The sequence below is a fragment of the Lemur catta genome, chromosome 1 (genome assembly GCF_020740605.2).
Source record: "Lemur catta isolate mLemCat1 chromosome 1, mLemCat1.pri, whole genome shotgun sequence".
Taxonomy (NCBI): domain Eukaryota; kingdom Metazoa; phylum Chordata; class Mammalia; order Primates; family Lemuridae; genus Lemur; species Lemur catta.
Genome location: NC_059128.1, coordinates 119,770,321 through 119,782,815, shown reverse-complemented (window position 1 = coordinate 119,782,815; position 12,495 = coordinate 119,770,321). Strand labels below are relative to the sequence as shown.

Here is a 12,495-nt window from a genome sequence, read left to right as displayed (position 1 = left end):
TAAGATAAAAATATAAAACATGAACAAAAATGTATTGATAAAAATAAAAAGATTTCATTAAAATAGAAGGCCCTAGGTTCCCCACCCAAATGGGTGAAAGACTTAAATATGACACTTGAAACCATAAAACTCCTAGAAAAAAGATAAGGAAAAATCTCCTTGACATTGGTCTTAGCAATAATTTTTTGGATACCACCCCAAAAGCACAGGTAACAAAAGCAAAAATGAACAAATGGGGCTACATCAAATGAAACAGTGTTTGCACAGCAAAGGAAACAATCAGTAAAATGAAAGGCAACCTGTGGAATGGGAGAAAATATTTGCAAACCATACCTCTGATAAGGAGTCAATAGCCAAAATATACAGTTAAGACAACCTCTTAGGAAAAAAACAAATAACTCGACTTAAAATGGGCAAAGCACCTAGACAGACATTTCACTAAATAACCAACAGGTTACATGAAAAGGGTACAACATCTGTATTCATCAGGGAAATGTGAATCAAAACCACAATGAGATATCGCTTCATGTCTGTTAGAATGGCTATTGCAGAATGGTTTATAAAAAGATAACACGTTATGATAAGGATGTGGAGAAAGTGGAACATTTGTACACTGTGGGTGGGAGTGTAAAAGGGTGCAGCTGCTAAGGGAAGCAGTGTGGAGGTTCTTCATAAAATTAAAGATAGAACTTCCCTGTGAGCCAGCAATCTCACTTCTGAATATTTACCAAAAGAACCAAACTCAGGGTCTTGAAGAGCTACCTCAACTCCCATGTTCATTGCAGCATTATTCACAATAGCCAAGATATGGAATCAACCTAAGTGTCCATCATTGAATGAATGGATAAAGAAAATGTGGTCTACACAGTAACTACAATGGAATATTATTTAGCCTTAAAAAAGAAGGACATCCTGCCACTTGTGACAACATGAATGAACGTGAAGAACATTATGCTAAGAAAAATAAGCCTGGCACGGAAAGACAAATGTCACATGATCTAACTTACATGTAGAATCTAAAATAGTCAAACTCATAGAAGCAGAGAGTAGAATAGTGGTTGCATGTGTGTCAGAGGGGAGAGACATGGGGAGATATTGGTCAAAGGGTACAAAGTTCCAATCATGCAGAATGATTAAGTCCTGAAGTTCTAATGTACAGCATGGTGGATATAGTTAATAATGTAGCCTACGACATAATACGTGAAGTTTGCTAAAAGGGTAGATTTTTACTGTTTTCTCCTCGTGGCAGAAAAGGTAACTATGTGAGGAGATGGATATGGATATGCTAACTAGCTTGATTGTGGCAATCATTTCACATATCAAAACATTCCATGGTACACCTTAAATATGTACAATTTTTGTTTGTCAATTAGCCCTCAATAAATCTGGAAGAAAAATAGTTTCAAAACATTTTAAAAAATAAAACGACTATGACTCTATAGTGTGTCTCAGAACCTGGAAAGGGATAACTTTCCTCTTTGCTCGATATTTATAAGATTAGTATGGTTTTGTACTGTCTTTTATTTTTCTGAAGGAATCTTGGAATTGTTTTTTATCAAACTAACAGTGGATTCACTGGGATTTAAGTACAATTTCATTGCAGATGTAATTTGAGAACGAATTGACATCCTTATCCTCACAGATCATACCATCTAAGACCGTAAACTGTTCTCTTGTCCACTCTTCCCACAGCTCAGCCTATACCTGTAAACCAGGCAGAGTGTCTTCCATGTGCCCTGTACCTTGGCAGGTGCAAGTAGCAAACCTTGGTCGCAGCAGCAAATATTCAAATGGACTGTTGACGTAGCGAAGGGTTCAGCATGAACAGCAGTTGGACATAGTCCGTTGATACTTTTTAAAGGGACAGTCAGTGGCCTTCTTTGCCCTTAACCAATAGAAAGGGTGTGGAGGTCAGAGCTGGGGATTTGGAGTTCAGAGACCCATAATGGGAAGTGTCCAGTGGGGTCATACACCCCGTTCTGGAGCCAGGGAGAGTTGTGCTATGGTTGTGAAGGGCAGGGAACCCCCCAGGAAGGGCTCACTTCTTAGAGAGTTGTGGTGGGAGGTGTCTTAATTCAGAAGTACCTGGTGAGCTCTCACTGACCCTTAGGAATTGAGGCTACTAGAACCCACTTTTCTTGATTCCTGTGGGCACTCCTGCCTAGGAATTTGCATTCTCTTGGGAACAGTTTTTAACCAATGACTGATGGGCTTGGGAGGACAAATTCTCCAGCTCTGTTGCCCCTGAAATATTCTAGATGCTGACATACACCAATGACCAGAGACAGAGTGGTCTCTTCCCTCAGCTTCTCATGGTCCAGTGGGGGCATGCTGTCATGTAACCAGGAAAGAGTGGTCAGAGGTGTGATAAGGGAAGCCCAGGGGCCTGGGGGAGCTAAGTGTAGGAGCTAAGTCAAAGACTCAACCAGAGACTTACAGAAGGCTTCTGGAGGTGGTCTAAAGTGAGTTCCCTGAAAGGTGAGTCAGTGTTATCCAGATGAGATGGCCAGGTGGAGGAGGGGTTTCCAGGTAGTGGGGACAGCAAGTGCAAGGCTCAGGGTGACAGAAGCATGGTGCATTCAGGGACAATGGTATGTCCAGTGAGCCCTGTAGAGTTGGATGTGGCTGGAGGGTTTCTGGGACATGAAGGCAGACAGGTGGGAGGACAAGAGCATGCAAAACCATGAAGTTCACTGGAAGAGTTTGTTCCAAGGGTAATGGGGACCTCTACATATTTTTTAATACATACAGAAAATAGCTGTATGATATTCCATTATGTGAACATATTCATGGACATTTGTGTTGTTTCCAGTTTGGAGTTCCTATAAATGATGTTCCTATGAATGTCTAGTCCATTTCCTTTAGTGGATAATAGAAGGTCTGTTTCTAGGAATGTAATTGCTAAGTCATAAGGGAAGCCTATATCAGCTTGAATAGATACTGGCATACAGTTTTCTAAAGTGGTTGCACCAGTTGGTTGGTTTTAAGCATAGTGGGATACATGGTCACTTGTTTCTAGAAAGTTCTTTCTGGATGCTGTAGGGAGAACAGGATGTAGAACACAAGGGTGGGCTTGGGGAGACCCAGGAGGATACTGAGAGGGCTGGGTGAGAGTATTGTGAAATGACATGTGTGGGAAGATTTGAGACTGATTGCAGGTATGGAATGGAAAATGTTTCTCATTGGACAAGGGAGAAAGGGAATGAACTGTTTTTACCCACAACACTTCTGACACCAAATGTGTGGGTTCTTTCCACATCAACAACCAGTTCTCCAGCTCTCTAGACACCAACTGGTGGTCTAACAATTCAATTCAATTCAATTCTGACAGTAACTGGAGTTAGTGTCAGACTTCACGTGTTTAAGGGCTCAGTCCTACAAGACTGCCCTCACTTTAGAAACCAGTCACAAGGATTAGCTGCCCACAGGGTAACTGTGGAAACAGCTCAAACTAAGCATTGCTTTTGTTACAGATGTCGCACAGCCAAAATTGCAAGTTATGTAGCCCCAGCACATGCAATGAGCAAAAGGGTTTTAACTTCCTAATCGTTAACCCTACCAGCCTAGCAGATCTGCTGCATTGGCATCACCTGGGGCTAGTTAGAAATGCCATAAAATCTTGACACACCCCCAGATCGAAGAGACAGATTTGAGTATCGTCTCCTGTCTCCTTGCAAGTTGACTCACAATAAAGCCTTTTGTTGTCTCAAAAGCCAGTGCCATACTATTGGGTTCTACACAGGTTGGGAAGTGAGCCTTTTGCTCCGTAACAAGGTTACCCACACTTTTGTCTGACTTGGCTACAAAATCAGTTTTAAACAATCTCCCCCTCCCTTCACAGTTGATAATCTGCTATGATGACTCACAAGACTCAGGAAAACACTTTACTTACTCTGACCAGTTTATCATGAAGGATACAACCCAGCAACATACAATTGGTGCACAGGGCAAGGTATAGGGGAAGGAAGTGCTCAGAGCTTCCATTCCTTGTCTGGGTGCATCAGCCTCCCAGAATCTCTATGTATTCCCCAACCTAGAAACTCTCCCAACCCCTTTGTTTAAAGGTTTTTATGGGGGTTGAGTTTTGTTACGTAGGCATGATTGATTAGATCATTGGCCATAAGTGACTGACTCAATCTCTGGCCCCTCTCCCCTCCCCAGATGTCTAGAGGGTGTGGTTCAAAGTTCCAACTCTCGGCCGGGCGCGGTGGCTCACGCCTGTAATCCTAGCTCTGGGAGGCCGAGGCGGGTGGATCGCTCGAGGTCAGGAGTTCGAGACCAGCCTGAGCAAGAGTGAGACCCCGTCTCTACCAAAAATAGAAAGAAATTATCTGGCCAACTAAAAATATATATACAAAAAAATTAGCTGGGCATGGTGGCTCATGCCTGTAGTCCCAGCTACTCGGGAGGCTGAGGCAGTAGGATCGCTTAAGCCCAGGAGTCTGAGGTTGCTGTGAGCTAGGCTGACGCCACGGCACTCACTCTAGCCCGGGCAACAAAGTGACACTCTGTCTCAAAAAAAAAAAAAAAAAAAACAAAGTTCCAACTCTCTTTGTTAATTAAAAATAAACTTAAACAACTTTTTAAAGTTCCAACCTTCTCATCATGCCTTGGTCTTTCTGGTGGCCAGCCCAGCCCCTATCCTGAAGCTATCTAGATGTCCTCAGCCAAGAGTAATCTCATTAACATACAAAAGACAGTCATATCACTGCAGTGAGTCCAAGGTTCCTAGAAGCCCTTGAGTTAGAAACGCAGGATTAAGACCCAATATTGTAATATTCTGTGTGTGCTCTCAATGAGCAGGTGGGGTGACCGATTAGAAAGAACAGAAGTAAATAAAATGGATAAAGTGCTCACCTAGGATATCACAGTCTATCCTGGAAGACAATCAAATGAATAATGTAAGTCAAGGGACATAAGAGAGAGAGCCACGGCTGGATTTAACCTGAGGCCAGTTAGACTGCTTGAAAGGGAAATCTACTTACACAATGCCTGGGATTTAGCTACAGAAGTAGTCGGGTGGGTTAATGGTAGTGGAGGTGGGTTGAGAGAGGGTTTCAAATGGAAAGAACTGGCCATGCATATCCCCAGGCACAGAGCACCTGGTGACAACATGACATGATGAAGAAGAAAAGAATGTTCCTGTTTGATTAGTTGTTTTATAGAGCAATTTGTTAACATGAAAATCAGTTTTGCTAGCATCTTCGTTTACTATTTGCCAGTTTTTTAAATCCATATAAATCACCTTAGAATTTTCTTCCTCTGCATAAACACAGAAAGAAAACAGGGACTCTGCTGGTATTGTATTCAAACACTGGGATTGAAGCTCTTTGTCCCATTTAACTGATCAGTGTTGGTGAGAAGCAGGTGAACACCCTGCAGTGGGCAGCAGAGCCTGAGGCCAGTGGCTCCAAGCTGAGGCCAGTCTGGAGGCTGCAAAGGGAGGGACATGGGGCTCCCCTAGGGATTCTTGGGCAGCTTCCTGCAAGGGCCTCTGTCTGCTCAGGACAGACACAGAGGGAGTGTGGATTCTGAGAAGCCCCAGAGAACCAGACAGCAGGTATTCCTGCTTTCTTTGGATTCGTGTTAAGAATGGTATAAATTTCTGCACACCTTTACATCTAATGTCTCTTTATTTTTTATTTAAAATTTTATTTTATTTAAGATCTATTCCCTTAGCGATATTCAAGATTAGAATATATTGTTATTATGATCACCAAGTTGTGCAATAGATCTCTTGAACTTGTTCCTTCTAACTGAAATTTTGTATGCTTTGACCAACATCGCCCCTTTCCCCATGTCTTTATATTTAAAATGTTTTTCTTGTAGACAACACAGAGGAAAGCAGTGAATATTATAATAACCCAAAACGTGCAGATGCTGTTTGTCCTTTTTGTAGTTGGACGTCAGGAGCCGGGCCCGTTTTCTGGACAGTGTTTTTGGTTTGGGCATGTATAAGGTCACTAGAGTCAGCCTGTAATTTCTGTGTATGAAGAAAATCTGTAAATGTCAGGCTCACAGAAAGACTCACTAGGTCTCCTGGAGAAAGGATTCATGAATTTGACAGTTTATTTAGGTCAGAACCTTAAACTGAGCCCAGGTGAGAGTTTCCTGCTGATGAATATTAAAGTGTTGAAGTAGGGAGTGTTTCCACACTCTGCAGAGGGTATAGGAGGGCATGTTGAGCTCCCAGAGTTAAATCATTAGCTGTTCCTGTCTCATCACCAGGGAGAGATCCACTCTGGGTCTCCATGTCAGCAAAGCCTGACTCTGAAGTTCAGGAATATGTTTCACCTTCCCCATATGGGTTTTCCTTGTGAACTGGGGGTGCACCAGGCTGCTTCTTTGAGCTCGTTCAAATGTTTGCTTTTCTTCCCTTTTGATTCCTTTGTAGAATATTGCTGCCATATAACTCCAGTTTTTCCAGGCATTTAATAATTTTATAGCCTTGGTGGTGTGTTATCTTCTTGGCTGAAAATGAGTACATTGAGAGCTAAGGTGTGAGGAAGCCTTGGCCTCTCTTCATCCTAAATTACTGACCCCAGCAGGACAGTAGGCCCTCCCTCTTGATCCAGTGTGGCCTGGCTTGGTCTGGGCGCCCCTCCTGCTACGAGGCCAGGGGTCGCTCCATGGGACACCGAGTCTAGAATTTCCTTTGCACACTTGCGACGCCATGTCTGGAAGGAAGAAGCAGGAAGCGCCCACTGAGTAGAGGAAGAAGCCAGTGCCCATTCTGGAAAGCCAGGAGCAAGCTCCGCTTAAATGCAAATATCCCCTCGGTGGGGCCAGGTGCCCAGCGCGAGAAGGAAACCCGGCCTGGGCAGAGCAGTGGTTAAAACCCTGGCGACTGACTGCGTCTACTGTCAGTCAAGTTCAGGGGGCGGGGCCTGGAGCAGCACCATCCAATCAGGGGTGTCGGGCGGGGCCACGCGCGAACTGTCCAATCAGTCGGGCTGTTGGGAGCAGGGGGCGACTTTCAACAAACCCGCGGGGGTCTTCCTGTCTCTCCTGCGCGCGCCGGGCCTTGTTTCTGTCTGCAGACCCAGGTGCCTCCGCCGCATCTTCTGGCGCTCTGTGTACAGCGCTGGTCGCAGGAGCGGTGGAGGGGACGCCGGGACACCCCGGAAGCTGGGAAATGGTGAGTGTGCGGGGCTGGGCGTCCGCAGACGCGTAGCAGGGGTTGGTTGGAACCGGCCGGAACCGGCTGTGGCGGGACCCGGGCCTCCCCGCGGTCCGCTCAGGAGTCTGCAGACACGAGTAGCAGCTGGTGCAGCTCGGTCCTCCGTCCCTCCGGCCAGCGGGGAGGGGCTTCACCGGCAGCCGGGCTCCCGGACGTCCTGTCCGGTCCCTGCGCGGAGACCTCGGCACCGGCGCCCTGTCTGGGCAGCTCCGCGCCCGCACCTCCGCGGGTCCCAGATTGTGCAGTGACGGCGGGAAGGTCATCGGGGGAGGGTCCCGACTCGGTGTGTGGGGGTCGTGCGTGGGCGGGGCTGCGGTCTGTGGGGTTCCCAGTCCCTCCTTTCTCTCCAGGTGTTACCCGTTTCCCGTGAGTCTTCCAAAGGTATGGGAAGCAGAGTCTCAAATCTACGACCCTGTCCCCACAGCCCAGCTCTTCCTAGGGCTGGCATTAAACCCCTAACTGCATTCCCAAATGCCAGCTGTCCTTGTGAAATTCACCAAGACGTTATCTGTTTGTTCCGCATTCTACATTTTATCAGCTTCAGTATTTTAAATTGTCATTTTCCCACATACCAATAAATGGCTATTATTATAAAAGGTTTGTTTTCTGTTTGCGAACATTTCACCAGGAGAGGAAAGCAGAGCATGACCACCTGACACTCCGCTGTCCAAAGCCTGTGTGCCTCTCTTCCCTTTACCTTCCTGAATTGCAGACTTGTTAGCACAATGTCTTTATCCATAGGATTGGTAGCGATGGTGTCTTATCCCATGTTTCATTTCTGATAGCAGTGATTTGTGTCTTCTCTCTCTCTTTTTGTAGTTAACCTGGCTATAGTTTCGTCACTTTATCGAACTTTTCAAAGGACCAGCTTTTGGTTTTGTTGATTTCCTATATTGATTTCCTGTTTGCAATTCCGTTGATACCTTCTCTAGTTGTTATGTTCCTGTGTTTGATTTAGGATTATTTTCTGCTTTGTCTAGTTCCCTAAAGTGGAAGGATAGATGATTGATTTTAGATCATCTTTACTAAGTATGTGCATTTAATTCTTTAAATTCCCCCCAAACAAAACTTTCCTCTGCATCCCAGAAATTTTGATTGGATGAACTTTTGTTTTCATTTCCTTTGAAGTATTTGAATTTCTCTTGAGACTTCTTTTTTTTTTTTTTTTTTTTTTGAGACAGAGTCTCGCTCTGTTGCCCGGGCTGGAGTGAGTGCCGTGGCGTCAGCCTGGCTCACAGCAACCTCAAACTCCTGGGCTTAAGCGATCCTCCTGCCTCAGCCTCCCGAGTAGCTGGGACTACAGGCATGCGCCACCATGCGCAGCTAATTTTTTCTGTATATATTTTTAGTTGTCCATATAATTTTCTTGCTATTTTTAGTAGAGACGGGGTCTCGCTCTTGCTCAGATTGGTCTCGAACTCCTGACCTCGAGCGATCCACCCGCCTTGGCCTCCTAGAGTGCTAGGATTACAGGCATGAGCCACCGCGCCCGGCCGAGACTTCTTTTTAACCCATGTGTAATTTAGAAGTTTATGGTTTAATATCCAATTATTTTGAGTTTTCCCAGCTATGTTTCTGTTATTATTTTCCAGTTTAATTGCAGTTTGGTCTGAGAACATTGTACGTTTTCTATTCTTTTAAGTTTGTTAGGTGTGTTAGAGCCCAAAATGTGGTCTGCCTTGGTCAATATTCTATGGGATCTTGAGAAGAACGTGTACTCTGCAGTTGTTGGATGAAGTGTTCTATACATGTTAATTTAATCCAGTTGTTTGATGATGTTGTTGACTTCAACTATATCATTATTGATATACTGATTCTACTTTTTTGATCAGTTACTGATAGAGATGTGTTGAAGTGTCCAAATAAAAATGTGGATTTCTCTATTTTCCTTGCAGTTCTATAAATTTTTGCCTCATGTAATCAGAGACTTTTAAACACATATATATTAAGGATTATTATGTCTTCTCCGGAACTGATCTCAAACCTGATCCATCTGAAATTAATATAGCTATTCCTGCTTTCTTTGAATTAGTGTTAGGAATGGTATAAATTTCTGTATACCTTTATATTTAATGTCTCTTTATTTATTTATTTTTTTTCTTTATTTCAGCTCATCATGGGGGTACATAAGTTCAGGTCATATACATTGTCCATGTCCCGCCCATCCCCCTGAGTCAGAGCCTCAAGCGTGTCCATTCTCCAGACAGTGCGCCTGGCACTCACCATGTAGTCATACCTCCATCCCCCCCCCACCTCCCCGAGTCAGCACCTTCAAGCATGACCATTCCCCAGAGGGTGTGCAGCGCACTCATCATGTAGGCATACACCCATCCCCTCCCCCCACCCCCCATCTCAGTCTGATATCCAATTGGTATCCTTCCCCGATGTGCATTTAGGTGATGATCAGGGAAACCAGTTTTCTGGTGAGTACATGTGATGCTTGTTTTTCCATTCTTTGGATACTTCACTTAATATAATGGGTTCCAACTCTCTCCAGGAGAACCAAAGAGATGTCGTATCATCGTTATTTCTTATAGCTGAGTAGTACTCCATGGTATACATATACCACAGTTTACTAATCCATTCATGGATTGATGGGCACTTGGGTTGTTTCCACATCTTTGCGATTGTGAATTGTGCTGCTATAAACATTCGGGTACAGGTGTCTTTGTTAAAGAATGACTTTTGTTCTTATGGGTATATGCCCAATAATGGGATTGCTGGATCAAATGGTAGGTCTACTTGAATCTGTTTAAGGTATCTCCATATTGCTTTCCATAGGGGTTGCACTAGTTTGCATTCCCACCAGCAGTGTATGAGTGTTCCTGTCTCTCCGCATCCACGCCAACATGTGTTGTTTTGGGATTTTTTGATAAAGGCCATTCTCACCGGAGTTAAGTGGTATCTCATTGTGGTTTTGATTTGCATTTCCTTGATGATTAGGGATGTTGAGCATTTTTTCATACGTTTTTTACCCATTCTCATATCTTCTTTTGAAAAATTTCTATTCATGTCATTTGCCCATTTTTTGATAGGATTGTTTGATTTTTTTAAATTTTATTTTATTTAGGATCTATTCCCTTAGCGATTTTCAAGATTAGAATATATTGTTATTATGATCACCAAGTTGTAAATAGATCTCTTGAACTTGTTCTAACTGAAATTTTGTGTCCTTTGACCAACATCGCCCCTTTCCCCATGCCTTTATATTTAAAATGTTTTTCTTGTAGACAACACAAAGTTCAATATTGCTTTTTAGTTCTGTCAGTCTGTCTTTTAATTGGTGTATTTAGATAATTTACATTTAAAGTGATTTTTGGTATAGTTAGATATGGTAACCGTTTTCTATTAGTTGTAGTTCTTTTTATTTAAAATTTCCCCTCTTCTTCTCTTATCATTTTAATTGAGCATTCTACATGATTCTGTTTTCTTCCCTGTGTGAGTATATCAAGTGTACTTGTTTCTTAAATTATTTTTAGTTATTTCCTTCCGTTTACAACTGATGTAAATCTACTTTTAAATAACACTATTGTAGACTGGTTTGTGGTATACAGGTATAACTGAATGTTCCCGGTTCCTCCCACCCATGCCATAGGAAATTGCTGTCATCCGTTTTACGCATCTGAAACTATAACCACCCAATACATTGTTTATATGATAATTTTGAGCAAACATTTATCTATTAGATAAGATAGGAATAAGAATAGTAAAGCATTTGTTTTGCCTCCATTTTATTTTTTTCTAACACTCTTCTATATGTGACCGAGTTCCTAACCTACATCATTTTCCTTCTCTATGAAGAACTTCTCGTAAGAATTCTTGCAAGGCACATATACCAGAGACCCATTCCCTTAATTTTACTTTTTTCTCTCTTTTCTTCAGACTAGATAATTTTAGCTGTTTTATCTTCATGTTAGCAGATTCTTTATTCTGCTTGTTAAAATCTACTGTTGAAAACCTTTAGAGAGTTTTTCATTTCACATGTATTTTGAAGCTCCTTAATTTCTATATATGGCCATTTTTATAATTTCTGTTTTCCTTATTGATATTATTTTACTCATACATCCTTTTCTTTGTTTCCTTTTGTTCATTTTCTATGGTTGCCTTTACCTCTGCACGTAGTTAAGAAATTTGCTTAAAGTCATTGTCTAGTAAGTTCAGTATCAGGGGATTCTCAGAGATGGTTTATCTCAGTTTTTTTTCCATCGATGAGCCATATTTTCCTGTTTCTCTGTACTCTGTACTGTTCCTGATTTTTCTTGTTGTTGAAAACTGGACATTTGAATATTATAATGGGGTAACTTGGGAAATCACATTCTCCCCCTTTTCCAGTGGTGTTTGCTATTCTTGTTTGTTGAAGGCTATAGTTGACTGTTTCATAACTTTTCTAAAGTATTTTTTCAGAGACTGTATTCCTTGTGGTGTATAGTCACTGAAGTCTCTGTTCCTGTAGGTATCTTCAGCCAGTGGAGGAGGAGGGGGAGGGGGAGGGGGAGGGGGAGGGTCTCCTCAGGTCTTTTCTGAAAATGTGTTCTTTCCTGGGCATGCATGGGGTTTTCTGAATTCCCTAGTACACCTGGGTGCCTGTGAATACCATAAGTTCCAAAAGAAATTTTTCTCCTTAGTTTTCCTCCTGGGCTTTTAGTGGTCATATTAAGTCTCAACCATATTCTTGTCCCAGGCAATTTCAGGCTTTTTGTTTACAAGACTTTCAAGCAATTCCTGGCAATTTTGCACCCTTATTTGCTTCTGTCTTAGACAAAAAGAAAGAAAGACTTGTGGTAGACCTTCAGGTAGTTCCCAGACAGATTGGAACATATAAATACAATAATTTGTAAATAAGATCTGCTCTGCTCCCTCTGGACATGGAGCAGGGTCCTAGACTGGGAACTCAGGTGGCTGTCTTCAAGATGGCCATCAAATGGGGGACGGGTTGGGCCAAGGAGAAGTAGATACTCCATAAAACTTTCCTACCATTTTTCACTTGCCTTTTTTGGGGGGGAGGAGGTGGGATTCTGTGTTCATGGTTGCTGTTAACGCTTGATGGTTTCTGAGAATTTTGACAAAGTCTGTTTCTGACACTTATGCTTGTTTGTTGAGAGTTGAGTGTTTGGACTGGCTTACTCTGCCACCTTATTGACCTCACTCTCCCTGGATGCTTAGTTGTATTTCACTGATCTAAGTGACTATCCTTGTGTCATCACTGTACCGTCTCGATTACTTTTGCTTTATATTAAGTTTGGAAGTTGTCGCATGTGAATGCTTCTACTTTGCTCTCTTTGAAGATTGTTTTGGTAATCTGAGTCCCTTGCACT

The 12,495-nt window shown here is 42.8% G+C and overlaps 1 protein-coding gene across 14 annotated transcripts in view; it reads left to right on the top strand.

Annotated features, from left to right (window-relative positions):
* The first annotated feature begins 6,936 nt into the window (after positions 1-6,936).
* The window catches only part of LOC123638910 (olfactory receptor 24-like), a 28,369-nt gene continuing 22,810 nt past the window's right edge, over positions 6,937-12,495 (top strand). For all 14 annotated transcript variants that reach the window (XR_006735601.1, XR_006735593.1, XR_006735587.1 and 11 more), the window contains exon 1: positions 6,937-7,138. The gene's annotated coding sequence lies outside the window, so the exon portion shown is untranslated. The remainder of the gene's footprint in view (positions 7,139-12,495) is intronic.